This window comes from Oratosquilla oratoria, chromosome 11, assembly GCF_046742065.1.
Source record: "Oratosquilla oratoria isolate Oo_2021 chromosome 11, ASM4674206v1, whole genome shotgun sequence".
Classification (NCBI taxonomy): Eukaryota; Metazoa; Arthropoda; class Malacostraca; order Stomatopoda; family Squillidae; genus Oratosquilla; species Oratosquilla oratoria.
In genome coordinates, this window is record NC_134787.1 from 4,914,653 (window position 1) to 4,925,348 (window position 10,696).

Below are 10,696 nucleotides of genomic sequence, written 5' to 3' on the forward strand. Positions count from 1 at the left end.
CATTTTCAAGGTATAGATACATAAAAGAGACAAGTATATATACTCAGAGGGTTAAGGTGGATCTCTCCCAGTGCCATATTGGCTCAAGTGTCCGGACATTTGGTTTACAATTTTTGTTATGATAAATTCATCCAATTTGTATAATCCTTGACTTAAATTTAAATTATTAACAAATGTATTCTTGATCAGACTGGATTCTATGATGTTTCTATTCAAATAAGAATTACTTTTGACAATTACTTTAGCTTCATTCCAATTGATACAATGGTTAAAATCCCTAAGATGGACAAATAATGCGTTGGACGTTTGACCACTTCTAACGCTATATTTGTGTTGCTTTATTCTAACATTTAATTCCTTTCCAGTCTGACCAATATAGCATTTGTTGCAATCTTTACATGGAATTTTATATACACAGCCTTCCTTATTTTCAGGGGAATTTTTAATCAAAAGACTTTTGACTGTGATGGAGTTCCTAAAATTGGTTTGGATGTTGAAATTCTTAAGAATATGCGGCAATTTAATGAAATTGTCATGATAAGGAAGAACGAGAAGATTTTTAGAATTAAATTTTTCTTTAGTTTTGTCATCAAAATAAGACTTTCTAGCCATTTTTTGAGAAATTTCAATTAGATGATTTGGATACTTTAATTTTAAAGCTATGTCATTTATTCTTGAGAATTCATCATCCAAAAACTCCGGACTACAAATCCGATAAGCACGAAGGTACATTGAAGATAACACAGATGCTTTGGTCCTGTAATGATGAGAAGAGGAAAAATGGACATATGAAAGAACATTCGTGGGTTTCCTATAAACATCAGATTTGAAAGACCTTTCGTTTCTGTATATCAATACATCAAGGAAAGGTAATTGATTATTTTGTTCTATTTCCATGGTAAAATTGATTGAAGGGACTAAGGCATTAAGTTGTGACAAGAAAGTTGACGGGTCAGCATTAACAGGCCAAATGCACAAAATATCATCAATGTACCTAAACCAAGTAACATTTTGGGGGAGAATATTGGGTAACAACTTTGTTTCAAAAAATTCCATATAAAGATTGCTAAGAATTGGAGAAATCGGATTACCCATTGCCATACCGAAATTCTGTAAATAATAGTTACTGTTAAACACAAAATGAGATTCCAAAACACACAATTTAATTAAATCAAAAATGGTGGCAGTAGGCAGTGGTAAATCAAATTTCTCCAATTCTTCTTCAAGATACACTAATAAATCAAAAACCGGAACACGGGTAAATAATGAAGTGATATCTCTCGTCCATATATATATATATATGTATGTATATATATATATATATATATATATATATATATATATATATATATATATATGTATGTATGTATATATATATATATATACACACACACACACTATACAGGCACTCCTCCAGTCCTCTGGCACTCTACCCTCTCTTAAACAAACAATAAATAACCTTACCAGCCAGTCCACCATCACTGTGCCTCCTTTTTTCAGACATTCTTCATGACATCCATCCAACTCAGGTGTCTTACCTACTTTCATCATCTTAACAACTGCCTTCACTTCATCTTTCCTTATTTCTCCTCCATTTTCCTCACTCATCACGGTCATTTCATTTTCTTAGCGTTTCCCACTGCAACTACCTTTCCCTCCCTATCCTAATTCACATTTAGCAACTCCCTAAAATATTCTGCCCATTTTCCTCTTACTGCCTTCTCTTCCATTATCATCTCTCCATCTGCAGTTTTTATTTTTTCATCTCTATTTGATTCACCTCCTCTTCCTCTCTTAATTTCTTTCCAAAACATCATTTTATTTCAATTTTTTTTTGTCATACTCTTGCCCCATTTTACATCTGCTCTCCTCTTTGTCTCCTTTATCTTATGCTTTACTTCTCTCTTTTCTCTGTACTTCTCATGTGATTCTCTCATCCTATTTTGTAACCAATATGTGAATACTAGCTTCTCTTCTACAACCTTCTTTGCTTCGTCATACCACCACTCACTACCCTTCCTTCTATTTCCTCCCATCCTCCTTGTTCCACACACCATCTATGCACATCTTGTGACTCCCTCCTTGAACCATCACCATTCCTCCTCCACTCCTAGTTCTAGTCTATCCTTCACTCCTTCCCACTCCTCTCTCATCTTCTTCTTGTATACCTCCTTTTCTTTCTCATTTAAGTAGTTCACTCTGAGCACCTCCCTATTTTCTGTCCTTTTCCTCTTTCTCCATCTATCCTCCACTCTCGACTTACCTTCCACCAAAAAATTATCTGACATTCCCCCACTCTCTCCCCTTAGAAGATGTACATCCTTAACTGTTCCCACTATACTCCTGGTTACCACTATATAGTCCTTTAACACTCTATGTACCACCTATCCACCACCCTCTCCCATGTGTACTTATGCTGGACTTTCTTCCTAAACACTATTTGCTATCATCATCTCTCTAGACACATCACCATCGACTCTCTACTACAACTTCTTCCTGGAACTCCACACTTCCCAACCACTCCGTCTATTGGTTCATTTCCTACTCTAAGCATTAAGGTCTCCCAATACCACTACATTGACATTTCTCCCTAATCCCTCTATGCACTCATTTAAATCCATCCAAAAAGCCTTCCTTTCCTCTACACTCTTCTCACTACCAGGTCCCTATCCACTCACAAAAAAACCACATATATCTTTCCAGTTTCACCTTCATCCACATTAACCTTGAAGAAACCTCCTTCCACTCCATTACATGCTTACCAATCTCTTCACTAACTAGTATAGCCATCCCTTCTCCCCCTTGTCCTCTCTTCACTCCTGAGAACCCCCCGACTACATTCCCAAACTTACACTTGCTCCTCCCTTTCAACTTAGTTTCACCCAGTGCTAACACATCCATCTTTCTTCTCACAAACATACTGCCTATCTCTTCCCTTTTACTCTCATCTGTATCACATCCACCCACATTAAAAATGGGTAGAAACAACTCTGCCAACCATGTAGTAAAACCATGTAGTAAATGAATGGAATAAACTTCCTGCAGAGGCAGTTCATTGTAGGTACATTTTGAAGTTTTAAGATTTATTTAGAAAAACACCCAAGCAATATGATGTAATGCCTGCTATTTATTTTTATTTATTTGTTTATTATTGTTTATCTTTATTTTTATTATGTATTTATTGTCTGGGGTGTTGGCTGCATGTTATTGTGGCAAAGTAGCATGCAGTTGATACTTTAGGGTCTATACAGGGTGCCCCTATGGACCAGAGTCACACATCATTTTGTCTGTGATAAAGGAAAACTCTGTTTATAGAGAAATGATGACACTTTTATACTATGACTGTCCCTCTGTTATGCTGTCCCCTAACCCCTTGTTATTGTCCTTTACAATTTCTCTGAATATTCATTTCCTTTTTCACCTACCTTCCCTGTGGTGGGGGAAAAGAATACTACCACCAAGTATTTCCACTTGGATCGTAAGAGGCGAGAAGGAAGGGACGGGGATTGGGACTAGGCATCCTTCTCCTTGTAGCCCCACAGGGGACATTCTTAAAAAAAGTAAAGGCATAAGAGGGTCTAGGAGTTTTCCAACCAGCACCCTAAGGTTTGGGTCTTTTAATGTGCGTGGATGTGGTACAGATGAGAGTAAAAGGGAAGAGATAGGTAGTATGTTTGTGAGAAGAAAGATGGATGTGTTGACTTTGAGTGAAACTAAGTTGAAAGGGAAGGGCGAGTGTAAGTTTGGGAGTGTAAGTGGGAGGTTATCAGGAGTGAAGAGAGGGTGAGGGAGGGAAGGGGTGGCCATATTAGTAAGTGAAGAGATAGGTAAACGTGTAGTGGAGTGGAAGGAGGTTTCCTTAAGGATAATGTGGATGAAGGTGAAACTGGGAAAGGAGATGTGGGTTTTTGAAAGTGCATATGGGCCTGGCAGTGAGAAGAGTGTAGAAGAAAGGGAGGCTTTTTGGATAGATTTAAATGAGTGTATAGAGGATTTTGGGAGAATTGTCAATGTAATAGTACTGGGAGACCTTAATGTTAGGGTAGGAAATGATCCAATTGATGGAGTGGTTGGGAAATGTGGAGTTCCAGGAAAGAATCGTAGTAGAGAGCTGATGGTGGAAATGTGTCTAGAAAGAGAGTTGATGATAGCAAATACAGTGTTTTGGAAGAAAGTCAAACATAAGTACACAAGGGAGAGGGTGGTGGATGGAAGGGTGGTAGATAGAGCATTAATGGATTATGTAGTGGTAAATAGGATTATGATAGGAAGAGTTAAGGATGTACATGTGCTAAGGGGAGAGGGTGGGGGAATATCAGATCATTTTTTGGTGGAAGGTAAGTTGAGAGTGAAGGATAGATGGAGAAAGAGGAAAGGGACAAAAGGTAGGGAGGTGCTTAGGGTGAACTCTTTAAATGAAAAGGAAAAGGAAAAGGAGTACAAGAAGAAGCTGAAGGAGGAGTGGGAGGGAGTGAGGGATACAGTAAAACTAGCAGTGGAGGAGGAATGGGGATGGTTCAAGGAGGGAGTCACAAAGTGTGCAAAGATGGTGTGTGGAACAAGAAGGACAAGAGGAAATAGAAGGAGGGGTAGTGAATGGTGGGATGAGGAAACAAAGAAGGTTGTAAAAGAGAAGAAGTGAGCTTTCACAGATTGGTTACAAAATAGGATGAGGAAGTCATATGAGAGGTACAAAGAAAAGAAAAGAGAAGTAAAGCCAAAGGTAAAGGAGGCAAAGAGGAGAGCAGATGTGAAATGGGGTAAGAGTATGACAGAAAATTTTGAAAGTAATAAAATGATGTTTTGGAAAGAAATTATGAGAGGAAGAGGAGGCGAATCAAGTAAAGAAGAAAAGGTAAAAGGTGCAGATGGGGAGATGACAATGGAAGAGAAGGCAGTAAGGGGAAGATGGGCAGAATATTTTAGGGAGTTGCTAAATGTGAAGGAGGATAGGGATGGAAAGATAGCTGCAGTGGGAAATGCTAAGAAAATGACCGTGATGAGTGAGGAAAAGGAAGGAGAAATAAGGAAGGATGAAGTGAAGGCAGTTGTTAAGATGATGAAAGCAGGCAAGGCACCTGGTCTGGATGGATGCCATGCAGAATGTCTAAAAAAAGGAGGTACAGCGATAGTGGATTGGCTGGTGAGGTTATTTAATGTTTGCTGGAGGACTGGAGGAGTGCCTGTATAGTTCCACTTTACAAGGGAAAAGGGGAAAAGTGTGAATGTAATAGTTTCAGAGGGATTAGCTTGTTAAGTGTAGTTAGGAAGGCTTATGAAAGGATCTTGACTGAGAGGATTTGGAGAGGAACAGAGGGAGTAATTGGTGAGGAACAGTGTGGATTTAGGATGGGTAGAGGTTGTGTAGATCAGATCTTTGTGGTAAGACAGATATGTGAGAAAGCTATAGGAAAGGGGAAGGATGTCTTTTGGGCTTTTATGGATCTCGAAAAGGCTTACGACAGGGTAGACAGAAAGGCACTGTGGGAGGTTTTGCGGATATACGGGATAGGAGGAAAGCTTCTAGGAGCTGTCAAGAGTTTTTATGAGGGTAGTAGAGCTTGTGTCAGGATTAGAAATGGAGAGAGTGAGTGGTTCGAGGTAAAGGTGGGATTTCGTCAAGGATGCATTATGTCACCCTGGCTGTTCAACTTATACATGGATGGGGTAGTTCAAGAGGTAAATGCAAGGGTAGTGGGTCAGGGATTGGAGATGGTTAAAGAAAATGGAGAAAAGTGGGAGGTGAGCCAGCTGTTGTTTGCAGACGACACTGTGCTTGTGGCAGGATCGGAGGAGGGATTGAGGAAGTTGGTGACAGAGTTTGGGAGAGTGTGTGATGGAAGAAAGCTAAAGATAAATGTGGATAAAAGTAAGGTGATGAGATTTACAAGGGGTGAAAGTGGCAGTAGACTGGACATGAGCATTAAGGGAGAGCGACTGGAGGAAGTGGAAAGTTTTAGATACTTGATTGCAAATGTGGCAGGAAAAGGTGGACTGAAGGTGGAGGTAGAATGTAGATTGAGAGAAGCGAGTAAATGCCTTAGTGGATTAAAAAGTGTAATGAGGAATAGACATTTGGGAATGGATGCTAAGAGGAGACTGTATGAAGAAGTGATTGTGCCAACAGCACTGTATGGGGTAGAAACATGGAACATAAGAGAGGAAGAGAGAAGGAGTTTGTGTTTGAGATGAGGTGTCTGAGAAGTATGATGGGGGTTACTAGGCTGGAGAGAGTGAGAAATGAGGAGGTGAGGAGGAGAACAGGGGTGGAAAGGGAGTTGGGAGATAGGGTTGATGAAAGAGTATTAGTATGGTTTGGACACATGGAAAGAATGAGTGAAGAAAGACTAGTAAATGAGGTATGGAACACAGATGTGTAGGGAGTGAACATGAGGGGGCGTCCTAGGATGAGGTGGATGGATAGGGTGAAGGGGGCTTTGGGGAAGAGGGGAATGTCTGTTGAGGAAGGACGGAAGAGGACAGAAGACAGGTGTGAATGGAGAATGGTTGTATATGGATGATGTTGTGATGCATGAGGTGAAATGGGTGGGGGGATGGGGGGTGAGGTAGTATGTGTGAGCAAAATTTGACGCAACCCAAAGGGATTTCTTCCCGTCTTCTCCTTTTATGCATGGAGGGACGGAGAGGGGGGGTCGCCGATTTAATGAAGCGGCATTGATGTGGAGGTGCTGTGTCTTGTGACACTGCTTCTGACCCAGGGCAGTGGACAAGGTGCAGGGATAACCCATCATCCAGGAGGTGCTAAGATAAGAGGAAGGGTGGGGGTGTGTGGAGTGTGTTCAGTGATGGAATGGGTGGGAATGATTTTATGCCTTTTCCTTTTTGGCTACCTCCCTTGTAAGGGGTTTTCAAAAGCCTTGGTATATGTATGTATGTATTTATCATTTATCATAAGTCATCATTATTTATCTGTTTATTATCTATCATTATCAATTAATGTATTTTATTTATTGGCATGCTCTGTCTTTATAATCCTTTGTAATATATATATATATTTATATATATATATATATATATATATATATATATATATATATATATATATATATGTGTGTATGTATGTATATATGTATATGTATGTATGTATGTATATTTGACAAAGTAAGACACAATGAATTAATAAAGTTGAAGAAAATAGGGGTGGATGGGAATGATTTAAGGTTAATAGCAAATCTCTATCGGAAGCAAGAAGCAGTAGTGAAAACAGAACTGTCTGATTGGCAAAAGATTGAAAGAGACATGAGACAGGGATATGTAATGTCACCAGACCTGTTTAATTTATACAGTGAGATAATCATGAGAGATATTCACCATCTAAAAGGAGGAACAATAGGAGGAAGAAATCTCAATAATATTAGATATGCAGATGATACTGTTTTACTTGCAGAATCGGAAGCTCAGCTACAGGAATTAGTTACAGCACTAGTAGAAGCAAGTAGAAGCAGATGTCTAACAGTGATGGTAATGATGAAAAAACAAGAATGTCCAAGGGTAAGATTTCAAGTAGAAGGAAGAATATTGACACAAGTGGACCAATTCAATTACTTTGGAAGCATGTTAACTTGGGATGGGAAAAGCAATGAAGAGATAAAGAGAAGAATAGACCTAAATCATTTATGAAAACTACGGTTTAATAATTCAGTAGTTACTTTTGAGAACTTACTGGTCACCTTTGTTTTAACCTGTGTAGATTCTCTAAAAGTAGTTTCTTCAGAAATACGATATCTTTAAGGCCTTCTGAACCGAAGATGTGATCCCTTGGTTTGAGGTTTCCAAAAAAGAAGTCCTTCTTTGTCCTGAGCTCAGGGCAATCTGACTGTGCCAATGTTAGTGCACAGTGTACCAAGGGACTCTTATGAGTTCGAAAAAAAGCTCAGAAGGCTACAGGTTAATATTAACTTTAAGTAATTTCTCAAAGTTAATTCCTGATTTATCAAACCAAAATAGTTACACAGATTTAATAAACAAAATAAAGAGGAGGGGAGTTTAATCGTATCTTATTTAAGGTTACAATAGGTGTGGTTCAAAGTTTCAGGAAAGGTTCCTGAATCAAAGAAAATAACACTTTGTGGGAAAGTTTCCTGAACTAAGGTAAACACTAAGATTCCCAATAACAATTACCACACATTTCAACAAAATTAAACACTTAGTAACTAACAATAATATTAACATGAGAACAAGAAAAAAATTGTAAAATGTTACACTTGGTCAGTATTATTATATGGATGTGAAACTTGGACAATTAGTAAACAAATGCAGGACAGGATAAAAGCAGTAGAAATGTGGATTTGGAGAAAGATGCTGAAAATTTCATGGACAGAATCTAAAACAAATGAAGAAATACTACAGCAAATGGGAACACAAAGGGAAATAATAGCAACTACCAGGAAAAGACAGTTACACTTTGTAGGACAATTCATGAGAAAACAACAATTAGAACATATGTGCTTCACAGGAAAAATAGAAGGAAAGAGGGCAAGAGGAAGACCACACAGAAAATATGCAGATGGGTAAAGGACACCTGTAGGAGAAGAAATAACAAATGCCATCTTGTTAACCCCTTCCATACGGTGCCGCACACGTAGGCGTCATGGACTTGGATCTCGGTGGCAGCAGCCAATGCCAGCCGTACGACGTGTCGTAATAATACTCGCATCATAAAATATAGTCACCGCTTATATCGATCGTTCTCTCTTCACCCGTGAATTTTGATAACCATAGAAAATGCGATTACAAAAGAATTAGAAAGTATGTCATTATGGAGGGGCGACTACAATAAATATAATCAAGACGCCGATATGGCAGCCTCGCGAATACACTCGCTCCCCATGACGCCTACGTGTGCGGCACCGTATGGAAGGGGTTAAAAAGAGCCATGTGCAGACAGGAATGGAGCTCCATGGCAGCCAATGTCCAAGTGGATACAGCACCCCGGTGAGGGTGAGGTATATATGTATATATGTATATGTATATGTATATATATATATATATATATATATATATATGTATATATGTATATATATATATATATATATATATATATATATATATGCAACAGCAAATTGAGCTCTGATGAGTTTCCGATGAAGAGTTTCAAGTCTTCTAAAGATCTCTCTAGCATGGAGAGGTAAAGAAAAAAATCAAGTTGCCGATAGAAGCCTTGTTCTATAGGGCCTACATGTCGAGCGCTTATAAGGAGGATGAGAAAGCACTTCTTTGTATCATCAAGGACAATGTGACCCCCACCAACGAGATGAACCGCATTAAACTTGCCATTTATTATAAGAACAAGAGGACTAAAGACCTTATCATGAAAAATAACAGCTCCCCACGCCCATCCGACATCGAGTGTGTGAGTCTGGTGTACCAGTTTAAGTGTCCTTTTGGGGACTGTACGCCCCAAGATTCCTACATCGGACTCACTACCACTCGCCTTTCCAGACGGTTGACATACCACCTTAACAATGGAGGCCCTAAGCGACACCTTCAGGAGACCCATAACATTCCAATCACCAGATCCATCTTAGTGGACAATACCACCATTTTAGACCAAGAAAGTGACAAGCGCCGCCTTGCCCTCCTTGAGGCCCTCCACATTAAATACAGCCAACCTACACTGAACACCCAACAGGAAGCCCCCACCATCCTTCCCAGCCTCAAACCATTCAGAATCCGCCAAACCAGACAACCCAGCTACGAGACAAATCAGCCCTCCCATGAGCAGTCACTCCGTCCGCGACGGACACCCAGGCCACAGTAACGGTCATCTGAGTGTCCTTTCCCAGTGGTCACAGTTCCCCTTCCTGCGTTCCTTTCCCCGATATTCAACGTGTCCTTTCCCAGTTTCAGACCAGAATAACGGTCATTTCTTTGTAATCTTTCCTAATGTTTACTTTCTGTATTTATAATCATACATTTCTTTGCTATTGTCACAATTGAAAATGCTAACTGTGATTAGCGAAACGTCTTGTTTCCTGTTCTACCCATTAGATGGCTTCTATGGCCAACTTGATTTTTTCTTTACCTCTCCATGCTAGAGATATCTTTAGAAGACTTGAAACTCTTCATTGGAAACTCATCAGAGCTCAATATGCTGTTGCATACAATTCTATATGCCTTAAAGAAAATATTTTGCCACGTTACTCCAATATATATATATATATATATATATATATATATATGTATATATAATGTATATATATATAAATATATATATATATATATATACATATATATATATGTATGTATATATATATGTTACGTATTCGCATGTACATAAACTCACCTTTTTCTATTTCACATGGGCCGTGATCATGGAATCACGAGTTAAAGACAAGTTCACGCTTACCATTGTCCGGATCAGGGAAATGCAGGAGTTCAGTCTTCTCTTGTTTATTCTGCTTAGCGAACATGAGGATTTTACACGTGTTTTCAACACCAATGCTAGGCTTACTCTCTCTATGCGAGGTATGGCAAGCGACGCCGGGAGCCCCCCCTGGCGTCCCCCCATGCATACCCTAGCTACATCCCTTGCTTATGCTTCGACTCTCCGAGATCACGCATCACTTACACGCATACCAACCATCCAGGCACACTCTGCAACATTCATACATGCAATTTCGCCACATATATATGTATATATATATATATATATATATGTATATATATATATATT